This window comes from Pyxicephalus adspersus, chromosome 4, assembly GCF_032062135.1.
Source record: "Pyxicephalus adspersus chromosome 4, UCB_Pads_2.0, whole genome shotgun sequence".
In the NCBI taxonomy this organism is placed as follows: Eukaryota; Metazoa; Chordata; class Amphibia; order Anura; family Pyxicephalidae; genus Pyxicephalus; species Pyxicephalus adspersus.
The window spans coordinates 12983597-12999010 of record NC_092861.1 but is presented as its reverse complement, the minus strand read 5'-3'; the positions used below and the strand labels follow the sequence as shown (position 1 = coordinate 12999010).

General features: G+C 37.2%; 1 protein-coding gene across 2 annotated transcripts in view; it reads left to right on the top strand.

The window, feature by feature from the left end:
• Positions 1-15414, top strand: part of LOC140328094 (adhesion G protein-coupled receptor F5-like) — a 96310-nt gene that overhangs the window by 33803 nt on the left and 47093 nt on the right. Inside the window, exon 1 of one of the 2 annotated variants that reach the window (XM_072407434.1) lies at positions 11221-11350. The exons of the other annotated variant lie outside the window; for it this stretch is intronic. The gene's annotated coding sequence lies outside the window, so the exon portion shown is untranslated. Of the gene's footprint in view, positions 1-11220; positions 11351-15414 lie in introns of those variants that run through there. 2 annotated transcript variants of the gene reach the window in all.

Sequence of the window (15414 nt, the reverse complement as noted above, 5' to 3'; positions counted from 1 at the left end):
CCCATGGGAATGACTGGGGGTGGTAGCAAGCAATTGAGTACCACCTGCTGCTACCTGGTATGAAATGTTCAACCCTTGGTATATCGGTTGGTGCCAGCTACCGGGGGGCATAGGGTGACTGAAACTACTGCTCCCATCGTCCATCTGAACTCCGCCTAACAAAACACTTATTAGTTTTTTACTGTTGCCTGCGTCCCTCTTGCATTTTTTTTTACCTTCAAAGGTAAGAGAGTTAGGTATAGGATAAGGTTTTATGAGTTGTTACTCAAGCAAATATGGGAGCGGTAAGCAGGACAAGACATCCCAACCATGGTCACCAAACAAGGTGTTGTAACAGCAGTCCCATTAGTAGACTTCCAGTTATTGTACTCTATAAGCCTAATGTAATGTATAAATTTACTTCCTAGGTAGGGTTCTATACTTATTTGAGCCTTACCCATGAACCTTAAAGTGATTATTTAAGTTTCAACAGAGCCACTGATTGGCTGTCTGTGCCTAATAGTCATCCATTGACAGCGCCTATGTGATTCCTCATCATGACTGTTTTGGGGGGTTTGCAACTAGGGGGGCCTAAAATAACTGGTAGGTACTAAAAACATAAGCTAGATTGCGTTATAATACAAAAAAGTAGTTAGTGGACATTTTCTTTTCAATATTTTTGTGATGTCATCGCAACAGCCAATACATTTCCCTTGTAGTCTTAAAAGGAAGGGAGTGGAAAGATTGTCTCCCTTGGGGCCCATGTTGGCTCTCGGCTTTTCTGTTCATATGTAAAGGGAAATACTTTCATAGGAAATACCTGGGACCCAGACAGAACCAAAATAAACCAATACAAGTTGCAGGAAAATGTAGAAGTGGGCGATGTATTATGGATTCTTCTTTAGGCTGTACATTCTATTAAGAACATCCGTGGGACATTAAAAAAAAAAAAAATTAGCCATTAGGGGGAACAGGGCATTCTTGTTTCGGTGCAATTAAACATTATACCAAGATGATTAGAAATTTTGAAGTTAAGCTACATTGGAGCTAGGTGAGGATTTGTGTAAACAATTTTCCCAAACATTTCCCGAATTTGCTTATGATACAGTACTTTAGCAAACTAAAGGTTTACATGTATTTTAATGCCTGGAGAATGGGGGTGGGATTTGGAAGCATAATGTCATTTGTCGACTTTATTTAGAGAAACGTTACAGTACATGTCTATGGGAACTTTGCCTATCTATCACATCACACGGCCTATGGGAACCTTTACAAGTGAACCTGTCATGAAAGAAATATGAGAGTTACCAAGTTTAACTTATTTTTTTGCTCATTCCCTGGACTGTCTCCCATGCTTATCTTCTTGGCTTCCTCACTGAAGAGTCACTGACCTCCGTAATAATTTCAGGTCAATGATGGTTTAGCAAGCTAGTTAAATATGCAGTTGAAATAGATTTATGTGAACGATCTTACCTGTCAAATAATTTGTATCCAGCCTTGTGATCCAGGTACCCTTGACATTGCAAGGTTGGTGACATTATATTTTTCAATTGCTGTAAAGCAATATAGCTTGGTTTAGAATCCACCCCAACCTAAGACTGGGCAGTACTACAGCAAGATCAAAGTGAGTAGGTCGTAGGTTCACCTAACAGCAAGCTCCTAATGCAGAGGTACCAAAACTTTTCCAGGTCATGGAAATTAGGGTCGTTACCCTAAATATTTTACCCAAACTATTCCAGGTCATGGAGATTAGGGTTGTTACCAAAATTATTTTACCCAAACTAATCCAGGTCATGTAAATTAGGGTCGTTACCCTAATTATTTTACCGAAACTATTCCAGGTCATGGAGATTAGGGTCGTTACCCAAATTATTTTACCCAAACTAATCCAGGTCATTTAAATTAGGGTCGTTACCCTAATTATCTTACCCAAACTCTTCCAGGTCATGGAAATTAAGGTCATTACCCTATTTATTTTACCCAAACTACTCCAGGTCATGGAAATTAGGGTTGCTAACCCTATTTTTTCAAGGCATCTTTGGGCGTAATCAAAATTAGCGTGATCACATGCAACTCGGGATATAGCTTTTTGATGCCCTCTAATATGCCCCAATTGCTTGGTGTTCCTCAAAGTTTGTCCCACCATCACTAGACTGATATACTACCAGTATAGTGCCCTCCATAGCACTCCCTTCATTATAGGGCCCACCCATTATAGGGTTCAGGGGCAGTTGACTGCTTAGTGAATGGAGCATCCAGCAATTATTGTATTGTAAGTGATTTATGTAACCATAGGGGCCTTCAGAAAGTTTACCTTACCTTGAACAATGCAAATCCAAAACAGATTATTTCACTCTAGGTTGTAGTTGACACCGAGCTAGTGTGCCACACGATTTCTATCCAGCCTGGATCCATCTTTCAATAAATGCTCATCCACCTCTATAGACATCTGAAAACATGATTATAATTATACAGCTTGGTCTACCAAGATGTGTTGGCCGCAGAACTATGCAGGTATCAATAGGGAAGTCAAATAGCCACAAACCATCCAAAAAGGCCAAGAGTCTGCTTGACCAAACTGTGTGTATTTGTGTTTTTGAATGTATCACAAAAATGGAGATTGATGCAGGATGTTTTGCGGTGATCAAGTGACGTTTTAACATGTAATAATACATTTATTTTTAGTATAGGTATTTTCTGTTTCACGGTGGACAATATAAAGTTGGTTTTATCTATGTGTTTATAATTCATAATGAAATGAAAAACCTAGCTTTGCATCTATTGAGAAATCAGACATTCTCAGGCATGATACCTGAACTTTTAATATTACAATATATATATGGCGGAAGTATAAAAAAGTATTACTGAAGTATAAAAAAGTATATAGGAAAGTATAGTTCTGTAAACTCACAGTCAAGTTCATGGCTGCTGACGACCACTGACCTGGTGGTTTGATCTTGGGAATCTGCATGTGGTCATTTTATATGTCTATTATAAAATACTGTACAGCAACAAGAGGAGGGCATACGTTTGTCAAATGGTTACCTTTGAATGGCGGTAGATGCCTGGTCAATCAAGACATGTTCTGCAGGTTTAGTATCTGTTATGACATGATGATCACATTTACTTTTATGCAGGTTCTAAATAAATGTTGTAACAGAAACACCTAACATTTTCAGAAGGTAGGTATTTAGGAGTTCTCTCTCTCTATACTGCTATATATAGAGATGGTAGATTGGCTTGGTTAGATTAAATACAAAAGAATAGGAAAAAGATGGAGGATTTAGGCTAAGGTGCTTTTATCATTAACTATATATTGATATAGTGGTTTATACATAATTACATAGCAATCATGTTGTATATCACCAATCCCATTACATATTCATGGGGTTGGAATATTTATGCTAGACAATGTTCTGCTAACACAACAGTGTAAAGTAACCGTTCCAGTCTGATTCGCCCGACACATTTCACTAAAGGAGCCTTCATTTATTGATCTTCCCTAGGTAATATATACTAGGAAAAGTTCAGGTCTGATGATTTTGGGGAACAGGGTTTTCAAACCCCAACATTATTGTGCTTGATTGGTTTCAACAGAATGCAGAGGTGACATTGGAGTTCCGATAGACCCCTACCATCATCCTATAAAGAACCTGTCACCTGCTCTTTTAGACATCTCTGTAATTTAGCGTTGTTTGTTGAAAAGTAGAAAAATGGAAAGGGAAATTCCCATACACAAAAAGCAATTTGTTTCCCTAATGTGAGTGTTTAAAATAAAGTCACATGGCTGATAAATATCTTAAAAATGCTGGAAAGATAAAAAATCTTTCCTGCCCAGGGGACAGGTGATGTTGTTTTGACATAAAAACAACCATACCTGCTTGTTCCACACATGCCGGAATTCACCGGGACCGAATAAACTCCCATGTGCATGTGAAAGTTATGTTATTTCCGCCAAGTTAACCAAGATGGCAGAAAATCCAGCACCTAGAACAAGACCGGGTGAAGATGGCACAGAGCAAGGACAGGTGAGTGTAGTTTAAAAAATTATTATATTGCAGAAGGGAAATTGCCTGTCCCAATTGACTTAAAGTAATCTCATCACAGCTTTTTATTTTAGGCTCGCTTTAACTACTTAAGGATTTTGAATATGAGAAATACATCCAACTCCTCTCCATATACTGCAGTTTCCTTCTCCCAAATGAAATCATATGATGTTATAATGAGAACCGGTAAATGTTTTGTATTACACAGGGAGAGTGGCCAGGTGGATGTCCAGAGGGCCAACCATAACCTTCTTACACCTGCAATTAAGCAAAAAAAATAGATCTGTGTTCCTCCATATTTTGTGAATTCCCTATTCAGAGAATGAAAGGCCACTAGGGTGAGGTTGAATACCGACTGCTGCCAAATGTTCAAAAGCTCATTGATTTAGAGTGCTAGGAGACACTGTTCCCACTACCCCTCTAAACAGAACTAAAGCCTCCATACTCACCTGTACCTCGCAAGCCACCGCCATCTTCTTCTTCCATCTGCTTCTTTCTCCTCTTCATATAGACAATATTGATTGGCCAGACTGGGATAATATAACTATTTCATGTGCAGGTGCAGCTTAGCTTTTTCACAGATACCTGGAGTGAATAGGCGGGTAGGAGGGATCATTGAAGAAGGGACATTGACTGTCCCTTTTGGCAATATTGACCTGCCTGATTGTGAATCTGAAAAGTGGACCTTTAGTTCTGCTTTAAAAGGCTTTAAAGCATGATATCCCTAATCTACCTAGCTGCTTGTAATGTGAAATAATTCATCCTCAATGGTCCACATAGATCAACACAAAGACTATACAGAAAAGTTTTAGTCAATTTTTAACATCTTACAAAAACCTTATGTGTGTTTACATAGGAGGGCTGGCAGGGTGCCATGATTCTGGTGAAGAAAAAAAAAAGGGAAACAAATAGGAATTCCGTGCTTTGAGAATACATTTTCCACAATGTCTTTTACCAAAGACACGAATACCAGTTTGTTATAAAATGCTTTTGCTGCTTTTTTTGAATATATCAATACTTCAGTTTGCATAGGCTGAAATAAGACTTTTCTAGCTAGAAGAGAATTATATAGAGAATTATATACTAGAGAAGTTTTTAGAGAATTAAAAATAAAATTACAAGATGGGGGGATGAGAGGTATAGTGAATTTAAGATCAAGTTTTGACTTCAGGTCTGCTTTAAAACAACTTTTATGTAAGTTATATAGTTATACTTTATAACTTTATACTTTAGTTATACTTTTAAAGTTATACTTTATATTGATTTGGCACCATGCCCTTTTCTACAAGATTAACAGGAAGTTCATTTGGAATTCCAGGTGCTGAACTTCTGCACTTAAACACATAACTAGTGTCTGTTGGCACCATAAAATGCGATTAAACATACTGTACCAGCCAGAACAATTCATCCTCATTCTACTGTAGTTAGTCACTTTCAGTATCCTAATATCGATGTGAATGTTTTCTTTTTTGATGTATGAATCATGAGCAGCTCACCGCCAGAAGCGATTATTCCACCCAGGTTTTTCTTTGATCTGAGAATCAAGAAGATTTATGGTATATAGATAAGAAAAATGAAAAATATGGTTGAAAAATATTAAGAAGGCAATTAGTGCCTACTAATGTGTACAAACGTTTTCCTTCAGTTCAGTTAGAAATATTGAAGACTGAGGGCTGATTCTAAGGTGCTCCAAGGGGTCTCATCTGACAGCAGCCGTACAGTGAAAGAGAACCCAGGACATTGCCTCTTGATAAATGAAAGGGTACCATTTTGGATTCTTGTGTATTCGCAATGGTTTACCTGAAGTCCTTGTAGGTACAATTTGTACATCTTAAAGGGAATCTTAAATCTGATTATAATGAAGTTTGATTTGGTTAAAAAAGACAACATGGGAGTGAAGGTATACATATCTTGGTAGCACCAATATAAACACTCATCAGTGCCAACAATTACTTTCTTAATGATTACCAATATTGTCCTGCAGTGCAGTGAATGCATGTGATGAGCTCCACTATAAAATGCCAGTAAATAGGCAGAGATTGGTAGGCTAAGCAGGTTGGTGAGAATATATTATTTCCATAATGTTTTATAAAGCCGAACAGACCTTTCATGGTGATGTATCATGCCATCATCTGACAGTCGAACTGATATAAGCCCGTCAGGCATAAATTCCAAAATGGGCATTGATTTAGGGTTGTCCCAACACCCACAGACACACCTTTTGACTATAACAGCCCCTATTCTTCGATTCTTCCAGAAAGGCTTTCCATATTGGAATGTGTAAGGGGGAATTTTAGGCAGAACCTGTGTGAGGTCAGATACCCAACTTTTAGATTGCAAGCTCCTTTGGACAGGATCCTCTCCTGTTCCTGTGGCATTGTTTGTATCTGTCTGTCATTTGCGATCCCTATTTAATGTACTAATAGTATTATTGAACAAGAAGGCCTGGCAATCAACATTACAGTTTATTTCAAAGGTACTCGATAGGGCTGAATAGCCCCCTGCCTGTGCACATTGGGACACTGTAAGGAGAACTGGGACTAAAGTTCAATGCAGTGTGATTTGGAATACAAATACGTGTAATACGCAGCATCAGGTTTGCTCTCGCCTACTATTCACATTTAGGCAAAGCTGGGTGAATCCTAATATACATGTGCCAATCCACTGGCAATTCCAATTGTTCGTCAATCAGTGAGAGGTCGGAGATTACTGCAAACATGTACGGGATTTTACATTTCAAATATTTTTCCCTAGATAGAAAGCAATTGGAAATCTGATCAGATTAATTTGACCCTTTGTACACACAATATAACATCTGTACTATTACAGAACTGATATTTACTATCACATCCAGACTATCTACAACTCAAGAACCCAAAAAATCAGTTTATTTACATGGTTGCAGAAAAGAAAATCTACACGTGTCTAGTCTTTAGAAAAGCAAAATATCTGTAAAAAGCCAATCACTGTTGCAATGGGCAATACTATAGTGACACGATAACTCAACCTGACTGCTATGAGATATGAGATAATATATACAATATTAAAAAAATGATAATGGTTACATGACCATTTTTTTATCCCTTTTATATTTCTTGTATTATGGCAAAATATCAGATATATTTTTAAATCATAATAAAATAAAATCAGAAAGCTGCAAAATATGTCTTGTGATGGAAGGAGGGGGATTTAAAAACATTAATTGCTGCATACTTAAATGTAACCTACAGTTTACTTATGGTTTATGTATTAAGATGGTCATATTACTTTTGTATAAGTATAATTTGTGATATAAAATGCTATTTAAAAATACTTTTCACATTTTAATAAGTGCATTATTAGATATCTACCTGAAATTCTTTTTTGTGTACTGGAGGTTAAACTTAAAGAAAGGCTAACAATGCTCTTAGTAGACTTCTTAGGTTAATTGTTGGAGATGTTGGTTTTAGTGTTTGGTTACACTGTACATAGCTAACAGCACGAGCCAGTAAAGGGTTCCCATACTGTTTAGGCTTGCCATTAGAAATAAGAGATTTTAGGGCTGACTAATCACAGAGACATTTAAAATCAAATGCTAATAAACCTTTGACAGATTCTCAAAGTATTTGTCAAACATTTAGCTATTAATTCCTAAGCTGTTTTAGAACATTAAAACATGTTTTCAGTGGTTACCAAATGTTATGCAAATCTGAACATTATACTTCTCTTCTTTGTAAAGGGATTGTAAATTCAGAAAGTAGTTTACAATATCATTTATTGTAGTACTTAGAACTCATAGGGAAACTTTTTACAATGGAATTGTAGTTAGGTTAGTAAATGCCCCCCCCCCCCCCCCCCACTTACCTTTGTAGTTGTAGAAACTATGGAGTAATTCATCATAATATTTCATGAGAAAAGGAGTAATAGTCATCCAAGTCAAGTCTTGGAATTACATAATACATTTATCTATCCAAAAAGAGAGACAACTGAGAAGGGAAGAGGGACAGAGGGAACTGAAAGAGTGACAGTCTTTCCAAATCTATGACAGTTGGGAAGTATTCCTAAATAGTCATGGTATAGTAAAGGATATGTGTTAATGTTTTTTAAACCTTGTTTCTAAATAATAAATATATATGTAAAGATGGACAGCTGCGTTTTGCTCAATACTTCTGTACAAAGGTCATGGTTTACTGTACCTCTAATGAGTCTAAAGCTTCAAAAAGATGTGCAATTATTATTTGGTGATCATTTCCAGAGATAGTAAAACAAACAAGCACTGTACATATAGCATTGTTATTTTCTATGGGGCAGGGGGGTGAATGAGTGTCAGACTCCCAGCTGCGTTCTCCCCTTTGGGAAGCAAAAGTTTTTATCCCTCTTGGTTCAATGATTCAGCAGATGGATTTATCAACTTTGGGGATAAGTGAAGACGCTATATTTTTGTTGGAGTCAATTACAAAAGTCTATCTGAAATGTAGCAACTAAGGTCCTTATCATACATGCAGTGGTATACTGTATAAAATAAGATATACACAATGTGGTGAAAGTTTACCAAAAGCATGCATTTTTCAATTTTTTTTTCTCTATTGTCTCCTAAACACACAACATTTTCCAGCTGAAATTTTACTACAGAATACTAAAATAAAGCCCTATTTGTCCTGGAAAAAAACAATACTAAATTTAGCCTAAAATAGGCATATTATCTGAAAAAAAAAACATGCAAATCACAGAACTGTAAAAACTGGTCTGGTAAGGGAGGGGGCTTATTATGTCTGTAACAAAGTGGTTAAGTAAGATCATTATTTTAAACTGAATGGGTTATGTGAATCCTTAAGATGCCAGATTTAGTCTTTTGTCTACTTGTTGGATAATGACATTTCCTGGAATTTGAGGCTGGTTTTCCAAGAACTGGAAGGCTGAAGTCTGCAGGAGGATAAAAGTCTTGGCTTTGGTCATGTTATGTAAAGTTACAGGTGATTACTGTTTGTTCTATAGGAACGGGTTTGTATCTGTTTATAATCTCCTGTTGCTGTTTGTTGTTTTCTTTTGTCTTTTGAGTTATCTTTGCTGTTGTTGACTTTAAGACCCATGCTATAGAATCAAAGCACCCAAAATTTAGGGCTTATTCCCTAAAGGGCAAGTTTTATCCGAATTGATGATCCCCACAGATATCACTAGACATTAATGGGGAACAGAAGATTTTAAACTAATATTCTTTCCCAAGATTATGCAATACCTGTTTACTCTTTCATCTACCTCTATAGGATTAAATATTATTAACATTATTATTATGAACTACCTGACCCAAACCTGTGGGGGAAAGGTTGTGATTTGCGGTTGCTTCAGTTGGTCAGGTCAACTATTTTATGTTCCCAAAAAAATAGGTCAATTTACTACCAGAATATACTAAATGACCAGGTTTTATATTCAATAGATTTTTTCATTGTCATTTTCCAAGATGACATTTCCACGATTCACCAGCATGATTCACCACCAGATTGTGAATGGTTCAAGAGACATCATTATCACACATGGATTGACCATCAATTATTAACTCCTTTTTATAGTAAAACTTATTTTTGGTTAACCTGTTTTTTATTTGCAGCAAAAAAATTAATTGTGAATTTAAGTGTGCTTTCTATGAATACCATACTGCTTCATAATATTACGTAGAGCCCCATGAAAAGCTCCCCAATATATGGTATTTATTTGATTATTCTTCCTAATATTATTATATAACTTCTGCAGATCGCTCGATCCCGCCACATCTGGTCTTAATTCGGTCCTGCGCTGTCCTGGATTTTTCCTTGCCTCCGTGCTGGGTTCTGCCATCTTTTTCCATCTTCTTCCTACTTCTGTGCAGGTGTGAGATCGGGTGACGGATCCTCCTGTAAATGTAAAAAAGGAGTGCGGCATGCGTGAGATCAGCACCTTTTTATTGCAGGTGAAAAGCCCCTTTGAGATCAGGCATAGGCAGAAGGAGCAGCCCAAAGCCTCTTGGGATACGTGACATATGCCGCACCAGTGGGGGGGGGGGGTCTTTCCTTTTTTTAAAAAAAAACAAAAAACAAATTTACTTATATAAAAAGTTTATCTACTCTTTTATATAAAGTAAAAAATGTGATAGATCCAGTTTAAAAATGACCAGAATTTACAACAAGATTCTCCCCAATAGATTATAAAAAGACTTAAAAATGAGTTCTGGATTGTAAATCAAATTGCAGAGTTACCGGGTGTTTTAGCACCTAAAGTGAAAAAGTGCACCTTCCCCCATGCGCTGGGAATTACTTCATCAGTGAAGGTTGAAGGTCCTGTTCCTTTTGCACTCTATTCCTGCTAAAGCACTTTGTTGCAATTTTTGTTAGAAAACAAACGACTAACGACTGATCAACGATTATTTTGAACGATCGTATTGTGCACAATTCTGTACATGCGGAAATGATACGATCATTCAAATATATTCCACCAATAATGTACACACGCTAGATACGCTCATTTGTACGATGCAGGAAGTGACGTGTAAAGGAGAAAGTGTATCACAGAACAATCCACGTTCACTGAACGAGCGTACACACAATCACACAGTCGCCCAATCAGATCCGCTGGGATGGCCGTTTGTTTCAAGTGACATTCCTCGTTCATCGGGGTCATTGGCCAGTCGTTTTTTTTGTTAACGATTATCAGACGAATGGTCATTAGTCATTAGTTTCCAATGATTGCACGTGTGTACGTAGCCTTAGTCCAACCCTGCCAGGCACATTCACCCGTCCATTTTTGCCACCTTTCTAGGAGTAATTTATTTTATCTTTCCAGATTTCACATTTTCTTGGAACACAAAGAGATTGATCAGTTTTATCATCCATCCCTGCACCTTTACACATTTTATACCACAAAATAGACATTGAGGTCAGCATTTAATCCTGGAAGTGGTGGGAGCTTTGGTCATTCTTAGGCAGTCCAGCAGACCTAAATTTCCAGCTAACTCAACGAGTTCTTTCACCTTTTGTATGTAATGTAAAATCCAAGGACAACAAAACAAGTTTGTCCACATTTACGAAGCCTAAGTAGGTGAAAACTAAAAGATCTGCAGATGAGACATTCCAGAGAAAGCGTCATCAGGAAGTAAAGTCAGTAAAATATGTATAGTGGCTTTCAGCTCTGCTACCTCCCTAGTTCAGGCCATTCAGACCCAGCGCTGTCTCTGGAGGAACTATCTTGTTTGCTGGAAATGATCTGTGTAGTGCCTGTGGATTATTATTAATCATGCTACTTACTTTAGATATCCTACAGCCAGGAAATACAAGAGAAGAATTTAAATAACACTTTATAGGAGCAGAAAGAAGCAGGTAAGAATGATAGTGATGAATAATGATCTCTTATATGTTATTCTATATTGGTGCTGATATTGTTTCTATACTGCAATTAACATAGAGCAGCAAATAATCAGAATTTAATGTAAGGTATGCAGCCGGAGATGTTGCTGTGAGCTAGCGGTGTGCATTGTTCTGGGTACTTTCGGCGCAGGGTCCTCTCCTCCTGTATCACTGTCTGTATCCATCTGTCATTTGCAATCCCTATTTAATGTACAGTGCTGCGTAATATGTTGGCGCTATATAAATCCTGTTTATTAATGATAATAATACTTTGTGGCTTAACATATTAACAATAATGAGCATTTAGAAACATTGAAAATAGATAAAACCTGCATTTGTAGAATTGAGTTGCATTTGTAGAATACGTTTAGAACCTCCATCTATCAGAACATGCTACCATCAGACTAATTTGTCGCCGGTGTGATGGAAAAAATAACACCAGTGACTTAGATACAAGGACTCCTATAGACAGGGTTTGCATATTAAAGCGGCAGTTTCAATTCAAATGCAATGCTGCTCAATGGATTTTGGGTGCAGGGGGTATGTTCATCTCGCTTTTGTCAATGATTTTTCGTTGGATCAATCTGTCCATAGATATTCAAAACAGTTTAAAGACAACCTCATAGTGATCACTTGCATTACAAAATTAAAGGTTCCTTTTATGGTCACCTGATTCATAGATAGAGCAATAAATAAATAAATAGTAGTATTGTTCCACACCATCAATTCATTTCTGGATTTCCAAGCTCATTCATTTTAACATTGTTCACTTGGAAATCTTCTTCTCGATCATTCGTGTTTGGTGCTGTGAACTGTACACGCTTGAGAAATACGTAATCTAATAAAGTAAGTGTGGGCTGATGGGTTCAATTAGTGTTTAGGAGTGGATTACAATTAGGGCAAAGTAGGGAAAGGTAGATGGAAAACAATGGATTAGGGGGTTCAGTGATAGGATAAGCTTTGGAGTATTAGTGAAGGTTTCATTTTAAGAGTTTGGTGAAAGTCAGATTCACATTATTGAAGTGTAGGAATGTGTAGTAATTAGTATTTTGTGTGCTGCAGTGCCATTCATTCCAAATGGCACATAAATATATATTTCCCAATGCATTTATGTTGTTGTGTACTACATAGCATAGTAATGAGCCACAGTGTTCCCAGACCCTTTTAGCTGGGTGCACCACCTGGCAGTTTTCTACCACTCTGCTGTTTTTGTGTGGTTACTAGTTGGGTCACCCGCCTAGAGCTGCTTCCCACACATCTTAACATTTCAAGGGAGAACACTACTGTGTGTTTTGGTGAGATGAGTTGGTAAAAACTGCAGTAAGTAGTCCATTCTAATAATGGTACCCTAACCGATTGTATGTTATATAATGCTGGCCAAGCACTGGCTTTTTGTGCCAGTTGATTTTTAAGTTTTCAATCACAACAATGGATAAAGGCAACATACCACTTGAGTTGAAATAGTCAAATTTGGGTGGTAGGCTGCCTTTATCTTAAGGATCATTTTTGGTTTTCGGTGAAAGCAGTCCTTTCTGATTGCTCATTCATCAATCCACTAAGTGAGATTGATGAATACCATTGAGCATGACCTCTGTGCATGTCAGATTTTTTACCCTGACAAGCACGACCATTTGTCCAAAGCGAAATTTATCTGAAGTCCAGTGCATTTGTCACATACATTTTGCATATTTATTGCATTTAATACAGTAAGTGCACACTCAACAAATATTATTATCATCCAATATTTCTATAGCGCCATCATATTACGCAGCACTTAAGTTCATAGTCATGTCACTAGCTGTCCCTCAAATTACCACAGTCTGAGGTCAATTCTGAAGGAAGCAAATTTACCTAAATGCATGTGTTTTGGGAGGAAACCCACATGGGCTGAATATACAAACTCCATGCAGATAGTGTCCTGGCTGAGACACAATCCTAAGAGTAATAGTAGGTAAGGGTAAGTAAGTATGTAAGAGTGAGAGTAAGGGTAAAAGTGCTAGCCACTGACCTAACTGTGGTGCCCACCAATGAGCCAGGAAAACATGGAGGAGTAAATTCTATTCTATCCCTACCATAGTTATATGTCACAGTCTAAGGTCAATTTGGGGGGAGCCAATTAATCCAACTGTATGTTCTTTTAGAATGAGGGAGAAAACTGCAGTACTGAAAGAAAACCTTCATGCAGATAGTGTCCTGGCCGAGATTCTAACTGGGACCTAATGCTTCCTAGGCCAGAGTGCTAACCACTGAGCCACCATGCTGCGTTATCTTCCCAGGGTCATAAATTAATAATTGTTGGCAATTACCAATGGTTTAGAAAAATGTATCAGCATTAACATTTGCTGGTATAAGGCCTATAGGACTTCTGTGTTCACCTAAAACATCCAATGAGGCTAAGAATAATTTTTTAGGCAAGTCGAATTGCAGACCTCACCCTCATTTATTTTTAGATTGAGTAGAGAATAGTTTGAACCCCTTTCCACCTTTTACACTTGTTTCTCCATTAGTCAGCCACAAGAAGGCAATTTTCCAATGTCCTATGGCATCAGTTTACACCAACAAAAAAGAAATAGGACTTTTGCGATATGCTGCGGTGCATTGCAACAACCTGCAGTGCATTAGAATTACAGTGTATAAGTGCAGCACATAATATTGCAGTATTGTGCACCTGTAAATGTGTATTATATGGAGTGCTTAAGAACTTCCCCTTATTTCTTATCCTAGTCTTTTAAATGAGAACACTGCAATGAAAAACAAATTGTCTGCAAAACATTACCATGAGACGTACTCTAGTTGTGACCTGTTAGGTCCTTTTTACACCAGTATTTTTTCTACCACTTAGGAGAGGTCAGGACTGTGGATAAAGCTGCGGCGGAATGCTGAGACTCACCTTTGGTCTGATATGGCCCATAGGATGTTTCTTGGCTATGACACTAATTGTGGTTTACTGAATGCTAATGGAAATTGTTTGGATTCCAACCAGCTTGTAATGTGAGAACTAAAAACCGTTTTTGTTTATTTTATAGTATATAGTATATTTGCTACTTTGTAATACATAAGGATACATTTATATAATTGTGTAGTGTTTCACCCATGCTTCCGGCTTTGTGCCAAGTTGTGTGTACTCTACTGCCAATACGGATACAATACCAGTATTTTGTGTCAGGACTTTTATAGAGGTAATTAGGTTTAGTATATTAACCAGGGCTTGGTACAGCAACAATAAATAGAGAGTATGAACTGTAATCCATTTCTAAGAAGTAACGGCAAAGCTGCCTATCAGTAGTTACATTAAAATTAAGTTCAAATATTTACAAATGTCTTCTTTAGGTTTGAATAGTTTTTTTCTTTTCATTTTTTTGTGTTTGTAATTGTAATAAATGTAACAAGTAGTAATTTGTAAGAGACATTTTGGAATTAAAAAGCTGTAAGAATAATTTAGTATGTGGGACTGATAAAGTTTAGTCATGACCATGGACTTTGTAATAATAATAATAATAATGGACTAATAATAATAATAATAATAAAATGCACAGTTCTACCTTGTTTCCCTTTAACAGGTAGTGTCGGTAGCTAACATTGGATTGTTGGGCATCACAAGCCACTTGTCATGACGCCTCTTCTTTCAATGTTGTCACACCGATTGGCAACACACAGGGTCTGTGACTTAGGAAAGAACATGTACATACAATAGTGCATGGCTTGTACACAAATGGCAATACACATACATGTGCATGGATTACATCCTATATACATGTAGTGCAGTTTGCTATGGAGAGGGACAGTTTTCTGCAAAATGGGGCCCAGAACAAATATAAAGTGGGGGCCTCAATGCAAAACATTCTAGTTCCTTGCACACCTTGCTATTTTGTAAATTGAAGCTATGAAATGCCTAGTTTGCAATACTGTGAAACTGCCCATGTCTTGGAACATACACCTGCATCCGAACATATGGCAACTAAGTCTGCAATAAAAATGTGTATTTTGGTATACTTTTTGGGGTCTAATTGATGTTATTATTTTGAAATACATATTCT